Consider the following 6,397-nt stretch of genomic DNA (forward strand, 5'->3'; position numbering starts at 1 on the left):
CCCCCAGCGCACCTGCGCCGCCCAGCCCGGGCGGGCCCGGAGCTGTCACTGCCACTCCACCATCCTGCAGCCTCCCCCGCCTCCTCCCCTCTTCAATCTCGGACTTCTCAGCTGTGCCAACTGCTGCAGCGGTGGATGCTCCTGCTTAAATGGCGCCTGCTCGCCTCCAAAGAGCGTTTAGGTGCCACCTACTGCATGCTCCTGGAATAGATGGTCAATATTGGAATTCTCAGCGAATTCAATGAATTAAAATAATTTCATTGAAAGTGCACCAGATTCTTTTGTTTCAGATTGTTCACATAACCGACTGTAGTTACTACTAGGTGCCTAAGGCTTTCTTGCAGTGTCCAGATTCTAAATTAAAAACCTCACTTATAAAGCAGATAAAATCGGGCCATGATGGACAGGCAACCACACATTGCAGATTAATACATTCTAATTTAACAGGCTCCTCTAGCAAAACCACCATAGGCAATCCGGGGCTAAAATTGTCTTTACACCAAGTAGTTTCACATTAGTATTTCAGGGAAATAACCAAGTATATTTTCTGACATTGGTAAACCGTGTTGTCAAAGAAGCATTGATCAAAAACAGGTGAATCAGCAAGAATTAGGTTTATGGCTAGCAATTCTGTGCTGAAACTTTTAAAGAAATGCTCTCCTATAACATGATCCATATTAAATGTAAACTACACTTAAGGAAGATTTCTTCTCGCTATTGTAACCCGCTCTTTTTTAATACCAAAATTTTCTAAAAGAATTGGATATTTTCATATTCTTTAAACTTGATTTAGCTTAAATAATCCCATTTATCAATTCTAAGACTGTTTAGAATTTACAGTTTCAGTCAGCATTACCCTATGATGCTTATTTCCAAAGTAAATTTCTACCTTGCTACTCACAGGAAATATATGGGTTTTTTAAATCTTACTTTAGTGTGATAAATATAATCAGGAAATTTTTTTCAGCTTGCCAGTCCACCCTAATTCTGATCTTAAAGCTATGGTCACTGGATTATGAATAAAATACCATTTTTGTCATGTAAGGCCACTATCAGCAAATCAACTCCTATTTTAAAGGTATAAGGATATAACTCTCTTCCCAGTTTCCTCTTCATTACAAAGGAGTGGATAGCTATTAGGAAAGCCATCCTAAACCTGGAGGAGGGCTCAGAGACCCAGAGACCCTGTGTGTCTGCCTCCATTTCTAGAATCTGCAAGAACCATTAAATCAAGGTGTTTTCCATGACAATTCCGAAATGTAGGTTATCAATTAAATGAAAAAAAAATGGAAGTTGAGGGCTGAATAGAGAAGGGTGAAAGATATAAAGAGGTAAAAATACTGAAGGCAAAAAGCCAATTCTGGCACCAAACTAGTAGGGAGAAAGAATCTGGAGGTGGTGAAGGAAGCCAGTTTGATTCTGCAAACTCCACACTGCGGTGGAATCCTGCATTTCGCCACATATAATCATTATTTGTTTTGAGAATGTGAAGCAAGGGTCCCAGAGGGCCCATTTAAACAAGGAACAATACACTTCGAATGATGGCCCTGCTGTCTTGTCACTCTCCACAACCCCTGACTTTTCATCAGCCAGAAGAAACAGATTGCTCCCAGGATTACAGCCTCAGGATCTGATGTAATAAGATCCTTAGAGTTCTAGGCCTGTTGGAGGTGGGATGCTCTAAGCCAGTTTCTCTCAAACTCTAACACACATCAGAATCATCTGGTTGGGGGGAGCTTGTTAAACAGCCAGCTGGTCCACACCCCAGGTTTTCTGATTCAGCACTGCTGGGTTGGGTCCCAAAATGCATGATTCTAACAAGTTCCCTGGTGTCCCTGAGGCTGCCTACAACTGGGACCCACTGAGCTCAGCCACCCATCAGGTAATGCAGAGACTGATAACAAGTGGTAATGTGCTCAGGGACAAGAAGTGTAACATTCCTCTATTTTCTAAAGCACATCGAAACTCACTCAGCCCAATGTCCCTTACTCTGAGGAAACCTGGTTCTTCTCTACAGAGTCACACATGCACCCAAGGATCTTTTGGGGGTTTTAAAAAAAACCTTTCCAGCTGTGTTCCCACTTTGCCCTTCTATGTAGGACTCAGCACAGGTAAACTAGGCCTCTTTGCAAATTAGAAAAAAGACCCTGCTCTGGGCAGACTTGATCACTCTCCCCCTAAGACAGTATGTAGCTTGAGGGACAGAGGATGCTTTGTGCAAAAAATGTGCGGGGGACAGGTGCAACCCACTCCAGGTCCCCAGCTGAATGAGTGCGTCACCTGTTGAACCCTAGCCCCACTCTTGCCACCTATTGGTCAGTTTAGTACATTACTCAAACTGCACAAGCAATCACATCAATTTTACTTCCCTGGAGCCAGCATGGTCCAGGTGAGGGCTGGCAGCTCCGTTTAGGACCTGGGTCTACAGATCCAGAGTGCCAGATGCCATCAAGGAAGAGGTAGAGCCACATTCTAACAATGGGGTCCTGAGCTGAGGGATAAGGTGGGAGGCACTTCAGCTTGCAGTTGAGCAAGCAAATGGACTGAAAAGACAGCTTTGGGCTATGTTATGTGTCTTGTCTCACTTTCAATCTGTTTTCTCTAACACAATGGTTCTGGACAGCAGCATCAGAATCACCTGGGAAGTTTTTAGAAATGGACATTTTAGCTCCCTTTACTGTATCAAACTCTGAAGGTGGGGCCCAGCAACCTGTGTCTTAGCAAACAATCCAGGTGATCTGGTGATTTTGATGATGCAGACTTTGAAACACATCAAACTAAAGTGTTGCATTTGTGTGTGTGTGTGTATTTTTAACAAATGCCATGTCAACATATCTCCTTAAAATTTGTTGAAAGGGGAGCAATGCGCCCCCTCCCCAGATATTTCTGCTTCTTCAGATTCCCCCAGAAACCCACATAAGAGTGGGCTACAGGACTCCACTGACCAGAAGACACCCCCTTTCCCAGAAATCTTACCAGCAGTTGGGACGTCCATCTCTAAGGTTGGCTCTCTTCACCTCAAACTCCTGCCTGTATCTTCTCCCCTATAAAGTCAGGCAAACTAGCCACTGAAAATGCCAGGCCCTCCAAACTGTGACCTTAGCACTGAAATGCAAAAAGCTTTGCACATCTATGTGGAGAAAAGAAACACAGGCCCATGAACATAAGGAAGAAGAAAATAAATTTGACTTTGATTTTTGTTCATGAGTCCCCTAGCCTCAAAATAAGACTTTTGAAATTTGAAAAAAGGTCCCCCATTGAGAGCCACCCTGGATTAGTCATTGTATGTATGCTATCCTCCCTCCAGACCCTTTTGGGGGAAAGTCCCAGGAAGGAAATCAGCTGACAGCCTTCAACGGCAACACTCCAGCCACAGGGGAAGGAGGCTTCAGTCTCGAGTGGTGGTCATGGTGGTGGGTGGCAACACCCTCTTCAGAAGCTGAGGATGATGTGGAGAAAATGAAATCAATTTGTCATGAATGAAGAATTTCAGAGGCAGAACTTTTTACAGAGAATAAAAGTTCTATATTATTCCACTAGTTTTAATTATACTTCTGCATTTTTACTCATCCCTTCAGGCTCTGTACAACTGTATAAGACGCTTTTCAAGTGTAGGGAGATTTTGCCCCTCTCCTTCCTTGCCTCCCTCCATACTGTGTACAACCCAGTAAGGACAAGGCACCATGCTTGCTATCTGTTATTAATCTTTTCAGCTTACCCAGGCTACACAGATACTAATGCTGACATCTGTTTTCTGTAATCTCAGAGAATTTCACATCCCTGCCTTATCTAAGGTTGACCTAGTTCTCTTGGTCTACTAAAATATTAGTGAACACATACAGATGATTCTGTCCACAAAATGCAACCCTGTGCACTGCTCTGCACATCCCAGGATCCAGGCCATCAAACCCCTTGCCTTCCCTCCTCCCTAATCTTCCATTCTAGCTGATGGAACATTTGTGTCTTCTTCATCAAGTTCCTCTAAATCCTCCACTGCTTTGTGGAAGAGTCTGCCACCCCCTTTTCCCTGTTTAAAAACTGATTGTTCTCCAGTCTCTACTTTTCCTGTAGCATCTCAAACAGAGACTGTTTTCTTTTTTCTCTCTGCTCCATTATCTCCTTGATCTCAGTGCATCGTATCTTCTGAGCCTATCTCCCTATCTGGCTGCAAAACCCTGCCTTCTTTTACACTGTACCATCTTCACTTCATCTTGCTGTGCTTTGGGTCTGATGGCCTTTCTCTTTACCCGATCCAGTGCCACTTAAAAGATTCATCCTGCTCTCTGCTCTCTTCTTTCCATGGTCTCTTTGTTCCCAGTGACTCCCCTCCCACCCCATCCCAGTCATCTCCACTGATGGCCACAGCCTGCTCTCTGCGATCATGATACATTACAGGACAGTGAGATATTGGTTTCAAACATCCCCTTTTCTAGCCACTCCTCCTCCTGAACAGACCAGTTTCTGCACTGTGCTCAGGATTACTTTCTTCCTAAGCATTTGTCTCTTTCATATCATCATTTCTCCCTTTTCTATCTGCATAATACATAGTAGAAATATGTATTTTGTCCCTCTCACTTTTGTCCCCTTTGAAAAGTCAAAAAGACTGAAGATATCATTGAATGAGTCTGAGCTTCTAAGCTGTCTCCCCTCATCTATGCTTTTGATCTCTAGTCTGTTCCACAAGCAGCCAGGAAGATTGGAGCAAATACAGCCTAGAGGGGCATCCCAGAGTTTTTAGAATCAAGCCCAACATTTAGGCTCTCATGATCCAGCTGCTTGCTGCATTTCCAATTTCATTTCATGCCCTACATCCCGCTGCTGTGAAGTGCCAGCCAAACTGGCCTTCTTTCAATTTCTCAAACACACTGAGGCTTTCCTCCCATGAAGGCTGCTGCATGTATTCTGCACATCAGCTCCATGAGCTTATTTTTCCATGGTCATTCCACTACATTCATTGCCTCAAATCTAGTCCTAAATACGTTGTCTGGAGAGAGATCTTCCTTGCCTCTTCTGTTTAAACTTGCATCACCTCCTGTTGTGTGTTGAATTGTGCCCCTCCAAAAAGAAACATGAAGTTCTAATTTCCAGTAACTCAAAATGTCACTTTTTTTGGAAATAGGTTTGTTGCCAAAATAACTGGTTAGGTTAAAATGAGGTCATACAAGAGTAGAGATCAAACAAGTCAATCTTAAAGGACATCAACCCTGAATACTCATTGGTAGGACTGATACTGAAGCTGAACTTCCAATACTTTGGCCACCAGATGCAAACAGCCAACTTATTGGAAAAGACCCGGGTGCTGAGGAAAATTGCAGGTAGAATGAAAAGAGAGTGACAGAGGATGAGATGGTTGGATGGCACTATAGATTCAATGGGCATGAACTTAGGTAAACTTCAGGAGATGGAGAGGGACAGGGAAACCTGGTGTGCTGCAGTCCATGGGGTCGTGAAGAATTGGACACAACAACCAGAGTAGAATGGCCCTTACTTTAATATGGTTGGCATCCTTCTAAGAAGAGAAGAGATATACAGGGAGAAAATAGCTATGTGATGATGGAGATAGAGATTGGAGAGACACATATACAAGTCAAGGAATGCCAAGGGTCACCAGAAAACACCAGATGCTAGAAAAGGCAAGAAGAGATTCTCCCTGAGAACAACTTGAAGCTTCTAGAACTGTGAACTGTAGCTTCTAGTCTTCTAGCCTCCAGAATTCTGAGACAACAAATCGCTGTTTCTTTAAGCCCCTCAGTATGTGGTACCTTGTGGCCACCGCAGCAAACTAATACACTTCCCATCATCCAGTCCTTAGATTCTGCTTCCTGTAGAGTCTAGATCATGATTAATTCACATTTTCTATTTGTTTATTTATTAGCTCTTTATATACTTACTTATTTTTGTCTTCCCTTTCTATAAAATGTAAACGAATGCAGGCATCATAATTACCTCATCCATCATTGTTCCAGTAACATTGGGTTAAAAAAATCTGAGGGTGAAGTACATAAAAACTACCCCCTCCCCACCCAAGTTCTAAACCAAGTAAGATTATATAGGAGTCAAAAAATGAGCAAAATGGTAAACTGGGAAGCTTCAGACCTTTGTTCACCCAGGGAAATATCAAGTAAAAGCCAACAGACTGAGCGAAGTAGCTCTGTTGGAGCTCTAAAAACCAGTCAAGAATATGCAGCAACCAAGTGAATACCCAATCAAGAAAAAGTCACATTCAAATTGGTAGGAAATTATCTTGGTGTTTCTGCTTACTCTGTCCCAGTCTGGAGTCAGAAGAAGGCACAGTGTGGTCCAATGGAAGGCCAGTTCCTAGTCCCTCACTTGAGTCAAAGGAAAAAAAGTGAAATGTATCTGCAACATTCTATCTCATCTGGCAGCTACCCAAAGG

The sequence above is a fragment of the Bison bison genome, unplaced genomic scaffold (genome assembly GCF_000754665.1).
Source record: "Bison bison bison isolate TAMUID 2011002044 unplaced genomic scaffold, Bison_UMD1.0 scf7180017864057, whole genome shotgun sequence".
Classification (NCBI taxonomy): domain Eukaryota; kingdom Metazoa; phylum Chordata; class Mammalia; order Artiodactyla; family Bovidae; genus Bison; species Bison bison.